The sequence below is a fragment of the Arachis hypogaea genome, chromosome 16 (genome assembly GCF_003086295.3).
Source record: "Arachis hypogaea cultivar Tifrunner chromosome 16, arahy.Tifrunner.gnm2.J5K5, whole genome shotgun sequence".
NCBI classification, from domain to species: domain Eukaryota; kingdom Viridiplantae; phylum Streptophyta; class Magnoliopsida; order Fabales; family Fabaceae; genus Arachis; species Arachis hypogaea.
In genome coordinates this window covers 62,026,913-62,041,069 of record NC_092051.1, presented here as the reverse complement: position 1 = coordinate 62,041,069, position 14,157 = coordinate 62,026,913, and positions in this window count along the sequence as shown.

Sequence of the window (14,157 nt, the reverse complement as noted above, 5' to 3'; positions counted from 1 at the left end):
AAGCCCAAAATGAAACATCAATCATCACATAAACATCACTCACTTACAAAGTTAATGAGAGACCAACAGTAAGATTTATCAAAACAATGCAAAGTTCAAGTTTAAAATCCATGGAAAAACTAGAAAAAGGAAAAATAATAGATGGAAGCAAGTAAATCAAGAAGAATAATAGATTTATCAAAAAGCAAATAGCATAATGATGCACTAAAAGAGAAAGCAAGTAAATCAAGAAGAATAATCTACTAGAAGAAAAGACAAGGTAAAGAAAGTAATAGATGGAAGATGGAGGAAGTGGAACCTTGAGAAGTATGAAGGAACAAGGTTGAATCTTCTTTTGTGAAGATGAGAAAGAAAATAGGAGAAGTGTAGTGCCACCGAAAAAGGTGGTTGTCACTTGGAAGTGGCTAGAGACAGTGGTGGTGATTTTTGGGAGAAGAAGAAGAGGAGGGAATTGAAGGAGGAAGATGGAAAAGAAACTAAGAAAGAAAAGGGTTGAGAAGAGGAAGAAAGCAAGGCGCGAAGTTATAAAACTGACTTGCGCAACCGGCGCGCGCACGCAAGGTGCGCTGGCGCGTCGGCAAAGTTGTTAACAGAAGACGCGTGCGCGTCAGTGGCGCGCGCGCGTGAGGGATGTTGTGCCTCTAGCACAGAAGTGGCACAAAGTTGTCCCAAGTCTCTGATTTTTGTACCAGAGTGGATCAGTGAGGCAGGGGCGCGAATGCACACCTTGCGCGGACACATGCTTGAGAGATTTCGCGACTGGCGCGGACGCGCACAACACGCGGACGCATCAGTTTTGGAATAAGGTTGGCCCAATTGTGGCACAACTTTCTGGTTTTTGTACCAGAGAGTCCAGATATCGCCATCGGCGTGCGCGCACTGTGCGCTTGCGCGTCGATGGTTAAATCGCAATGGTGTGCGCAAGCGGCAAGTACGCGAACGCGTGGGTTCATGGCGCGAGTTGGGCACAAAGTGGGCATGACTCTCGGGTATTTCGCCTAAGAGGTAGAATCACACCACCGATGCGTGCGCACACTGTGCGCTGGCGCGTCGTTACCCTTTTTCAAAGAATTTTTTGTTTTCTTTATCTTTTTCCACATCCTATCTATATGAACATCCTATCTATCCAACAAGATCAACAAAACTAGCATTCCTATACACTCAATCAATCATCAAGAGATCATAAAATTCACAAGAAATTAAGGATACAAACAAGATGGTATAAACAAGGAAGATCTTACCATGGTGGGGTGCCTCCCACCAAGCACTTTTCTTTAACGTCCTTAAGTTGGACGGTCCTTTTCTTAAGCTTCCTCTTTCTTTGGTGAATCCTCCAATAGGTATACCTCTAGCTCTTTTGGGGGCTTGCAACGATGATACTTCTTCACTCTATGTCCATTCAATTTGAAAGTTGCTTCACTCTTGGGATCAAACAATTCCACCACTCTGTAGGGCTTTATCTCCTTCACCTTGAAAGGTCCTTTCCATCTAGATCAGAGCTTGCCAGGCATAAATTGGAGCCTTGAGTTGTAGAGGAGGACCTCGTCACCTTTTTGAAAGTCCTTCTTCCGGATATGATGGTCATGGAATGCTTTAGTCTTTTCCTTGTAGGCCGTTCTATACGCCTATAGTGCATCTCCTAACTGGAGGCTCCAATCCTTTCTTTGTGGAATGACCACTTTTTCCAAGATTCTCTTGATTTCCCGGTTGGACACTTCTGCTTGTCCATTTGTTTGTGGATGATAAGCAGTAGCAACCTTATCCGATACTCCATAGTGCTTGAGCAATGCTTCTACCTTCCTGTTACAAAAGTGGGATCCTTGGTCGCTCACGATTGCTCGTGGCAACCCATAACGGCATACAATATGATTCCTAATGAAAGAAACAACAGCATTGGCGTCGTCAAGGCGGGTAGGTATGGCCTCTACCCACTTTGACACGTAGCCAACTGCTAACAAAATATACAGATACCCACTAGAGTTGGGAAACGGTCCCATAAAGTCAATGCCCCATACATCAAATATCACACAGAACAACATAGGTTGCTGAGGCATTTCATCCCTTTGGGATGCGTTTCCTGACCTCTGACACTGATGAACAATAGCTAGGAGTTCTTTTTCAGTAGTGGTATAGTTGGATTGTGCTGCATCTAGTGTCTTAGAAGAGTAAGCAATGACATAAGGGAGTTTACCATCGTGCTGTGCAAGCGCGGCACCTACAGCATGGTTTGACGCATCGCACATTATCTCAAATGGCAATGTCCAGTTGGGGCCTCGCACAATTGGTGCCATGGTAAGAACTCTCCTTAGCTCTTCAAAAGCTTTTACACATTTACTATCAAACTCAAAATCCACATCTTTTTGGAGTAGGCGCGACAATGGCAAAGCAATCTTGCTGAAGTCCTTGATAAAGCGCCTATAGAATCCTGCATGTCCCAAAAACGAGCGGACCTCCCTCACGGATGAGGGGTGAGGCAAAGTGGTGATAACACCGACCTTGGCCGGGTCTACAGAAATGCCTTCATGAGATACTACATGTCCTAACACTATACCTTGTCGTACCATAAAGTGACATTTTTCAAAACTTAAGACAAGGTTAGTGTCAATACATCTAGCTAAGACCTTGGCCAAGCTCTCTAAACAACAATCAAACGAAGTACCATAAACGCTGAAGTCATCCATGAAGACTTCCAGACAATTCTCCATTAGATCAGAGAAGACACTCGTCATGCACCGCTGAAAAGTAGCAGGTGCATTGCATATTCCAAATGGCATCCTTTTACAGGCAAAGGTGCCAAATGGACAAGTAAACGTGGTCTTCTCCTGATCTTCAGGAGCAATATGTATCTGGAAGTAGCCAGTAAATCCATCAAGAAAGCAGTAGTGAGATTTACCTACCAAGCGGTCTAGCATCTGATCGATGAAGGGTAAGGGGTAATGGTCCTTCCGTGTAGCAGTGTTCAATCTTCTGTAGTCAATACATACTCGCCACGCATTTTGTACTCTTTTAGTGACCATTTCACCGTCGTCCTTCTTGAACGTTGTGATGCCCGACTTCTTGGGGACAACCTGGACCGGGCTTACCCACTCACTGTCGGAGATTGGGTATATGATATCCGCATCTCGTAATCTGGTGACCTCTTTCTTCACTACATCGAGGATGGTTGGGTTGAGCCTCCTTTGCGGTTGCCTAACCGGCCTAGCTCCATCTTGGAGAAATATCCTATGCATGCACTTACGGGGGTCAATTCCCACAATATCCGCTAGGCTCCATCCTATTGCCTTCTTGTACTTTCTTAGAACATCTAGGAGCTTTTCCTCTTCTTCACTTGAAAGCTCACTAGCAATAATGACCGGAAACCCTTGGTTTTCCTCTAAGAAAGTATACTTCAGAGGAGACGGAAGGGGCTTCAGTTCACTTTTTGTCTCAAGATGATGTTACTTTTCATCAAGCTCATGGGGCTCATTCTTGACAACTTCCTCATGTTCATCCTCTTGGTCATCCGTTTCCTCAATAATGGGGTAGCACAACTTGTCATGGTCTTCTTCTTGCACTTCTGCTACCACTTCATCAATTACATCACATCGGAGCACGGAATGTTCTTCGGGAGGATCTTTCATGGCTTCCTCTAAATTGAACTTGATAATCTTATCTCCAACCCTAAAGGAATATATGCCGGTGAAGGCATCTAACTTGAATTTGGAGGTTTTGAGGAAGGGTCTACCAAGTAGAACGGAGGATGAGCTTCTATTTTCTGCTGGAGGCATTTCAAGGATGTAAAAGTCAACCGAAAAAACCAAATCCTTAATTGTCACGAGCGCATCTTCCGCTATTCCCATCACTGTATTCACACTTTTATCGGCTAAGGCAAACCTCGCCGCCGACTTCTTTAATGGAGCTAAATTCAACCGCACATAGATAGAAAGTGGCATGATGCTTACACAAGCTCCAAGTCACACATACAATCATGAAAAGTGTGTCCACCAATACAACAAGATACTAAGCACTGTCTAGGGTCACCACATTTCCTTGGAATAGGTTCCATCAAGGAAGAAATTGAACTACCCAAGGATAGTGTCTCCAATTCTCCTATCCTATCTTTGTGTGTACACAAGTCTTTCAAAAATTTTGCATACTTTGGAATTTGTTGAATAGCGTCAAGAAGTGGTATGGTTACCTCAACCTTCTTGAACACTTGAAGCATGTTCAAATCAAATTCTGGTGTTTTCTTTACCTTCTTCACCATGGAAGGAAATGGGATAGGAATGGACTCATCCAGTATAGCTTTCCTCTTGGGTTCCTTAAGGTGTACTCCTTCTTCCTCATGCCTTTTGTCTACTACCTCTTCTTCATGTGGAGCTTTAACAACCACTTCTTCCTCATGAACGTCTCCCATGACCCTTGGAGGTATCTCCTCCAATGTAGTCCCCGACCGTAGAGTGATGGCGTTGAGACCGCCCTTTGGATTTGGTTGGGGTTGGGATGGAAGGTTAGAAGAACTTGAGGGTTGGTTGGTGGTGTTGTTGGGAGTTGGTGCTTGGTTGGGCATGGTCATCTTTGAGAGCATGTTGGTGAGGTTAGCCAATTGAGCGCCCAAGGCATTGAATTGAGCCTTGTTGCTCTTATCTCGCTTCTCCATGGCGGCTCTAAGCTCATCAACTTGATTGTTAGAAGATGGAGGAGTTTGGTTTTGATTTTGTTGTCTATGGTGTGGTGCTTGGTACTTGGTGTAGTTGTTTTGGTTTTGGTTGGAGTGGCCTTGGTTGGCTTCGTAGTTGGTGTTGTTATGGTAGTGTTGGGATGGAGATTGGTTGTTGTTGTGATGAGAAGGAGAGTTGTTCCACCTTTGGTTTTGATTGCTCCCTTGTGCATTATCCCTCCACCCTTGATGTTGATTACCACCTTGATGGTAATTATTTTGACCTTGAGGAGGGTAGGGTGGACGGTTGTTGTAATTCACATTGGCCAACACAAGAGTATGTTCCTCTTGAATTTGATGGTATTGGTCGGTGTAATGTGTGGAGGGCCTTCAAGTTGAGCAACCGGAGGTGGGGCTTGGATGGAGTAGTATTCCTTTTGATCCTTTTGGATTTGTGTAAGGATGGTGGTCATATCCCCAAGTGCTTTGGCTAGACTTGATTCGGAAGGGGATGGTTCTACCACACCCTTGAGAGGATTACTTATCACCCTTGTGTGTTGTGTAGCTTCAGCAACATCCTTTATCAAATTCCAAGCTTCTCCCTCCATTTTGTTTTTCGAAAGGGAACTACCACTAGAAGCGGTGAGTAATCTTCTATATTCCGCACAAAGACCTCTGGTAAAGTAGCTAATGAGCAAGTGAGTGGTCATTCCGTGGTGTGGACATGACTCCAGTAGCCTCTTGAACCGAGAGCAATACTCGTACAAACTCTCTTGGTCTCTTTACATTATACCCGAAATCTCTTTTCCGATGTAGTCGGTCTTCTCCGGTGGGAAGAACTTATCAAGAAACTCTCTTCTCAATAAATCCCAATTAGTCACAATCTCATTCGGTAGCGAATAAAACCATGTTTTTGCTTGCGCTTCAAGAGAGAAAGGGAAGGCAAAAACCATGATAGCCACCTCATCGGCTCCATGCCTTCGAGCCATAGAACAAGCAACTTGAAAATCCTTCAAATGTCGGATGGGGTCTTGACCCGGCAACCCATGATACTTAGGAAGTAGATTTATGATGCCAGGGCATCATGGCTAGTTTTACTAGCCATTTTTTGTATGCTTTAGGTTGATTTCATGCATTTTCTTAGGAAATAAGAAAGTATTTGGTTGAAAATGCATTCACACCATGATTCAAGCAAACATTGTGATTTTTGAATGATTTCATGAGAATTATGCATGAATTGAATGATAAAATGGATGATGCATGATCTCATGATTAAGAGCAAGACTTTGATGTACTTTGTTTGATTGATTTCAGGTAACAAGAAGCAGAGAAGAGCCATGTTAGTGGCTACGTTAGTGCCACTAACATGGCCATTAAAGTGGAAGGAAGGAAAGCTTGGAAAGTTAGTGAGAACGTTAACGCCACTAACGTTAGCGAAGGGGAAGAAGACCCACGTTAGCGAACCCGTTAGCTCCACTAACATGGGCACTAACGTGGAAGAAAAGAGAAGCCCCAACGTTAGTGAGAAAGTTAATGGCATTAACTTTGAAGAAGGAGCAGCGTTATTGGCAAAATGAGTGCCAATAACGCTAGCGAAGCAAAAGAAAACCCACGTTAGCTTCCACGTTAGTTACATTAACGTGGGAACTAACGTGGAAAGAAAGGGAAGCGCCAACTTTAGTGAAAAAAGTGAGTGCCACTAACGTTTGCGAAGCAAAGGAAGACCCACATTAATGGCCACGTTAGTTACACTAACGTGGATATTAACGTTGGCAAAAGTCTTACCTGGCAGCCTGACCATGCCTTCTTCAAACAAAAATAACTTGAGCCACAAAGCTCCAAATGGGGTCATTCCAATGGCATTGGAAAGTAGGATTCCAGATCTTTCCAAGCATATATGGCACTACATGGTGGACACTGAATTTGAGGGAGAAAATATGCCCCGAAAGTGCAAAGATGAACATGGTATCAACCTGTAGTAAGGCCAGCTGACCTCTTCACCTTCCAAGAAGTGTAACTCGAGCTGTAGAGCTCCAAATGATGCGCTTTCAAAAGTGTTGGAAATTAGACATCCAGGGCTTTCCAAAAATATATAATAGTATGGGGGTGGACATTAAGTTCGAGCTCCAGAACCTGGCAATATTAAGCCCTTGATCGCTAACGTTATTGTGACTTGCTTTTTCCAGTAACGCTAGCGACTATGCCAGCGACCTTGTCCACTTCAAAGGAGCATAAACTTGACTTACAGAGGTCCAATTGAGGTGATTTTAGTTGTGTTAGAAAGCTGACATTCAGAACTTTCCAACGATATAGAATACACTATAGTGGGCATGAAATTGGAGCACAAACCAGAGGCATCTTTTAAGCCCTAAAAACACCAACTGGGTAGCAAGTGTGACGTTATCCACACTAACTTCAGCACTAACGCCACACTTGTAGCGTTAGTGTGGCTAACGTTAGCACTGACATTAATACCTGGACCTCAACTTGATTCACTTACAAGGACCACCCAACCTCAAGGTAGCAAGCCCTCAAGTGTTAACCAATCAAGGCCACAAGAAGCATCTAGAAAAGAAATTTTCATTTAATTGTAATTTGCTTTTAATTTCATTTCATTTTGTAATTTAGGAGAGCCTATATAAAGGCCTTAGTTTTTACATTCAAGACATTCAGGAATGGGGGATGGAAGAGGGGTCTTCGGACTCCCTCCCCTCACACACTTTTCCTTCCTTTTCTTTTCTTTGTACTTTTCATTTATGAATTTTGAAGTTTCAATTTTAGTTTTAATCTTTATCTTTACTTTTCTGCACTTTCTTTCTTTTCTATTTTGGTAGAGCAATGATCAACTAACTCTTTTCATTGGGTTAGAGAGCTCTATTGTGATTCAATGGATCAATTATAGTTCTTATTCTTCTTCTTCTTTCTTTTCTCTTGATTTTACTAGAGAGCTTTCGATCTTCATCCAATTGGGTAATTGTCTCGGAAGAGAAATTGCTTATACTTGGATTTCCTCTGAACCTTGGAAGAGGAATGAGGAAATCATACTAGAAATGCTCTCTCACATTGGATTAAGTTGGGGGTTGGATGGATATTGTGACATTTAATCCTACCAATACTTTGATCTATGAATGTGTATGGTATAATCAGTGACCAAACTTCATCTCTTTCCATGAGCAATTAAATCAAGGAATTGGGAAATTGTTCAAGCTTAGAGAGATTGGATTGCCAAGGAATTGGGATCCAATCACTTAAGATTGCCAAGGAGATCAATGAATGCATTGATTGAGGAAGAGATGAGAATGAACTTGATCCGAAGGATTGCAATATCTCTTGATCCCAATGTTCATTTTATTTTTAGTTCTTACATTTACTTTTCTTGCCATTTTACTTTTCTGCACCTTATTGCTTTCTTTACTTTTATGCCCATTTACATTTCCTTGTTACTTATCACTCCAATATGATTCGTCTAACTAGGATAATTAATCAACTATTGATTGCTTAATCCATTAATCTCTGTGGGATTCGACCTCACTCTTTTGTGAGTTATTACTTGATGACAATTCGGTATACTTGCCGAGGAAAATCTGTTGAGAGACAAGTTTCCGTGCATCAATTTATCAAGCTACTCTTCAACTCAAAGTTTGGATCAAGGTTAGGGTACCTTGCTTGCAACGGTTGAAGTATAATATCCGGAGCTCCTTGCTCATGCAAAGTGATCCGGCGTGACTCCGTCATGTGTGGCTCACCTGTAGGATGCAAAGATGTATTAGTAGTGCTAACAGAAGAATAGGAAGTAGCGGACTCCAAGTCACTCTCGGTGACGTTTAGTGATTTGGTATTTTTCTCAAGAGAGGCCGAGGTACTAGGCGTATAGTCCAACCGCCGTCTAGCTTGCCGAGTGTGTAACAAATTTCTTTCAATCTCGGGATCAAAATCGGCTAAGCTAGAACTCGGTTGAGACCGAGTCATCAAACTTGAGAGTCATAGCACAAATGCAAAAGAAATCTAAACTATAGCTAAGTATTGAAAGAAGTAAACTATCTACAATATTCACATATTCACATAACCAATATCAAGGCATATGTTGCAACCATTCCCCGGCAACGGCGCCAAAAATTTGATGGTCACCCAAGGGTGTATTGGTAAAGATTTTCTCCAATAAAACCGCGTTGCAAGTATAGCTCTACCAACAACAATCCTCGGGTGTCAAATTTAGAAGAGGGATCTAGTTGTATTCAAATAGAAATAACCGAAGTATTCAAACCTCGGGTCATCTCACACGGAATGGGCAAACATGTTTTTCAATATTGGTTAGAAATCTGGGGTTGTGAGTTATGAGCATGAAAATAAATGGGAATCTTAGCAAGCAAGTAATCTTAAATTGCAACAAACTAATTCAATTGACTAAGCAAAACATGGGCAATTCCAATGAACAAGTAACATTCCACTTAATTCTATTTTAAGCCAAACAAGTAACTACAACTAAGACAAATAATTGAGAATTTTGGTTTTCAAATATGAATAATAAAGGCAACTCTTGGCTAGGCATGGGAATTGGGGTCACCATCCTTGTCCAACAACCATATCTTGACAATTATGGGGAACCAAACTCATTAAGTCTACTTCTATACCTGAAGTACGTCAAATGGTTTGGTCAACATCAACCCATAAGTCCTAACCTCACTATTAATTAACTTAACAGAAGATTAGCATCAATGGTTATCAAATTGACCACTAAGGGCTCCCAAATCATCAAATCCATTAGACCCAATGACTCAAGTTTACCCAATTCCCTTTACCTAGGCCAAGAGTGAAGAAAACTACTCCATAATCAAAGTAAACAATTCATCAAACACATGGTAAGCATTAACAAAAGACATGTTCAAAATAGCAATTAAATTAAAATCTACAAATACCCACTAACAATTATCAACATACAATCATCCAAATAACAAAATTAAACATAGAAATCATCAATGCAACATCAATAACTCAAGATTCACAACATTCATGAAATGGGTATAAAATGACAATTAACAAGGATTCATAAAACTATCACTAGATATAAGCAAAATTGTAACAAGGGAATTCAAATTGAACAATTAAAACTAGTAATTAACAAGATCCAAATCACAAGTCAACAAGGGAAGATCAAATTAAAACTAAATCTAGAGAGGAATAAGGGTTTCTCTCTCTAGAATAACAAAAGAACCAAAAAAACTCTCTAAAAATTGTGTCTTAGTGTAAAATGATTGATCTCCCCTTTCCCCCTAGCATCCTTGGGTCTTTTCGATGCAGAAACAGCTTGAAATTAGGCCTGATGAGCCTCAGAAATCGCCAGGCACGATTTCCTTTAATAAGGTCACGTGCAGCTTCCCACGCGTGCGCGCCATGCGTGTGCGTGCGTCGATTGCTTTTGAGATCCACGCGTGCACGCGAAGTGCGCATGCACGTCGATGGGAATCTTCTGATCCGTGCGAATGTGTCCATCCTTGCGCGCCGCTTCCAGCCACCTCATCCACATGTGCGCGGGCGCGCCAATGCTACTTCTTCCAAGATTTCAATTCTTCATGTTCCTCCCATTTTGTACATGCTTTCTTCCTCTCTTCTAGGTCATTCCTACCCTATAATTCCTGAAATTACTCAACAAATACATCACGACATCGAATGGTAATAGAAGAAGGTTAAAATATGGCAATTTTAAGGCAAAATAAGCATGTTTTCCATCGTGGAGCAATATTGGGAAGTGAACACAAAACCATGCATTTCTTGCGAATAAGTGTGAGAAATATTGACAAAACCCCCCAAATTTTACACAATATAAACCATAGAATTGGGGTTTATTAAATTGCAATGGTGTAATGTTATTGGCTTTTGTATATATGTTAATATGCTTCTTTGCTAGTTTTTGCTTGTTTTAGGAGTTAGTTTTTATTAGTTCTTATTAGTATTTGTTTTATTTTCTATTGCCACTATGAATTCTCATCACTTTGGCTATGAGTTTGGTTCAAATTATGTTGTAGGAAATGAAAGTTTTAATGAGAACATGCATCAAGGATTTGGAGATCAAGGGTGGGAGGAGCCCCAAGCTTATGGACAACCTTCTTGAAAACAACTTCCTTCCAAATCAAGTCTGACAAGAGTGCTTGGGGACATGACTACTATCCTCACGGAGATACACAAGGACCAAAGGGCATTCTAGGCCACCCGAGCCATCCAAGAATCACCCCAATATAACTACTCTCCGGACTCTTATGGGTATAATTCCAATCCTAATGCATATCAATCTAATGAATGTGGTGACCCTTATTGTGATTGTCAACCACCACCACCATATGCTTATGAACCACCCCCTCAACATAATTTTGAACCACCTTACTCACAAGCCCCTTTTCACCAATCACCTCCATATGACCCTAATCCTTACCCACCATACCAACCACCTTATGAACCATATGAAGCATATGTAGAACCACCCCAATTCCACCACTAATACCCTCATGAACCACCACCTTACTATCCTTACCAAGATGAATCACCTCCCATGTATGATAACTTTCAACCTCAAAATGAATTCCCCTTTCCACCACAACCCTCTATAGAAGAATACCCATATCCATCAATCCAAGAGTAATATGATCCTACTTATACTAGCCAAGTGGAACAAGAGCCAATGGATCATCTCAAGGAAGTAATGGATCAACTTCAAACAATAATCCGTCAAAAGGAGCAAGAGGAAGCCCAAAAGAGACACAAAACTATCGAGGCTAACCTTGCCAAAATTAAAGCCAACTTGGACTCATGGGACTCATGCAATAAGCAAAGCATCCCCACGCATGAATGTGAGAAATCAACTGAAGAAAGGAGCATGAAGGAGATTTTAGAATCTCAACATGAGGACAAGGAGATGGGGTATGTCTTACAACAAGTGGAGGGTGAAGAGATTGTTGATTAAGAAGAAGTGGTTGAAGAGCTAGGCAAAGTTGAGCAAGAGGTGAATTTCAAGCTTGAGAGCACTTCCACACCAAGTGATGTTGTTGATGAATTTGTGGAAGTTGTTGAACTTTCTTCCATTGAACTTGAAGATGATGTGAAGGAGGGTGCACAACCTCCTAAGCATATAATGAATGATGAAGAATTGGAAGAAGGTGAGCAAGCAACAAATCTTCCTCTTGGAGATGAACCCACACCAACACATGATCCTTTGGTATTTGAGGAATCTTCTCCAAGTTGTGACATGAAGAGTGGGAAAGAGCTAGAAGAAGTTGGTGAAGAAGTGGTTGAATGTGAAGAACTTTGTCAAGAGGAAGAGGTTGAATTTGAAGAAGCTTGCCAAGAGGTGGAGGTAATCAAAGAAGAGCACAAGGGAATAGAACTTACAAGACCATTGGAGACGTCCCTTCCTAAGTCACTATCCAACATAACATTCAAGTGGGTAAAATTTCTATCCCTAAGCTTCACTTTCTCACTTGAATATGGTTTGATTGAAAATGATGGTCAACTTAGAGCTCTTTGTGGAGTTAAGAGTAAGAGAGAGTCGTGTAGTGGTTGGACATATCACACTAGGTTCATGATGGTTGCATGCTCAAAGTTGAATGGCAATGGTTTGTGTAAAACCCAATTGCATGGGTCTAGGAGAATGTTTGGATGGTTAATTGAAAATTCACAAGCCTTGTCACCCAAATTTAACTATGGTAGTCAACGGAAAGATGGGTGCAAGAACAAGGTTTTGGACCCCGTTATTCATTTCAACAATTAGAACTCTTGGGGCCTTGCCATCTACCTAAGCTTACTTGAAGGCCTTGTGCACCTAATTTGGGATCTCGATGGGCATTGGAGATGCAAACAATGGTGGGGATTCAAGGATGAATTCAAGCATAAACCACCCTAGCAAGGACCCCCACCAAATGTCCAATGATGAGCGGATAATTTATACGCTTTTTGGCATTGTTTTTACATAGTTTTTAGTATAATTTAGTTAGTTTTTAACATATTTTTATTAGTTTTTAATTAAAAATCACATTTCTGGACTTTACTATGAGTTTGTGTGATTTTCTGTGATTTCAGGTATTTTCTGGCTGAAATTGAAGGACTTAAGCAAAAATCAGATTTAGAGGCTGAAGAAGGACTGCAGATGCTGTTGGATTCTGACCTCCCTACACTCAAAGTAGATTTTCTGGAGCTACATGAGTCCAAATGGTGCACTGTTAATTGCGTTGGAAAGTAGACATCCAGGGCTTTCCAGAAATATATAATAGTCCATACTTTGCCCGAGTTTAAATGATGCAAACTGGCGTTCAACGCCAGCTCTCTGCCCTATTCTGGAGTTAAACGCCAGAAACAGGTTGCAAAGCAGAGTTAAACACCAGAAACAGGTTACAAACTAGTGTTTAACTCCAAGAAAGACCTCTGCACGTGAAAGCTTCAATGCTCAGACCAAGCACACACCAAGTGGGCCTGGAAGTGAATTTCTACATCATTTACTTATTTCTATAACCCTAGTAACTAGTTTAGTATAAATAGAACTTTTTACTATTGTGTAAAACGTCTTGGAATCAGCTCTTTTGATTAGTTTTATGCTATCTTAGACCTTTATTGGGGCTGGCCATTCGGCCATGCCTGGACCATTATCACTTATGTATTTTCAACGGTAGAATTTCTACACACCATAGATTAAGGTGTGGAGCTTTTGTTGTTCCTCATGAATTAATGCAAAGTACTACTATTTTTCTATTCAATTCAAGCCTATTTCTTCTCTAAGATATTCATTCACACTCAAGAACATGATGAATGTGATGATTATGTGACGCTCATTATCATTCTCACTTATGAACGCGTGCCTGACAAACACTTCCGTTCTACATGCAAACAAGCTTGAATGTGTATCTCTTAGCCTTCTAATCGTGAGATCAGAGTCTTCGTGGTATAGGCTAGAAATATTGGCGGCCATTCTTGAGATCCGGAAAGTCTAAACCTTGTCTGTGGTATTCCGAGTAGGATCCGGAAAGGGATGGCTGTGACAAGCTTCAAACTCACGAGTGCTGAGCGTAGTGACAGACGCAAAAGGATTACTGAATCCTATTCCAGTATGATCGAGAACCGACAGATGAATAGCCATGCGGTGACAGCGCATATTGGATCATTTTCACTGAGAGGATGGGAAGTAGCCATTGACAACGGTGATGCCCTACACAAAGCTTGCCATAGAAAGGAGTGGGAATGATTGGATGAAGACAGCAGGAAAGTAGAGGTTTAGGAGGAACGAAAGCATCTCTCTATGCTTATCTGAAATTCTCACCAATGAATTACATAAGTATCTCTATCTTTATTTTACGTTGTATTTATCTCTTAATTATTAAAACTCCATAACCATTTGAATCCGCCTGACTGAGATCTACAAGGTGGCCATAGCTTGTTTCAAGCCGACAATCTCTGACCCTTACTCAGGTAAGGTTTATTACTTGGATGACCCAATGCACCTGCTGGTTAGTTGTGCGAAGTTGTGACAAAGTGTGTGA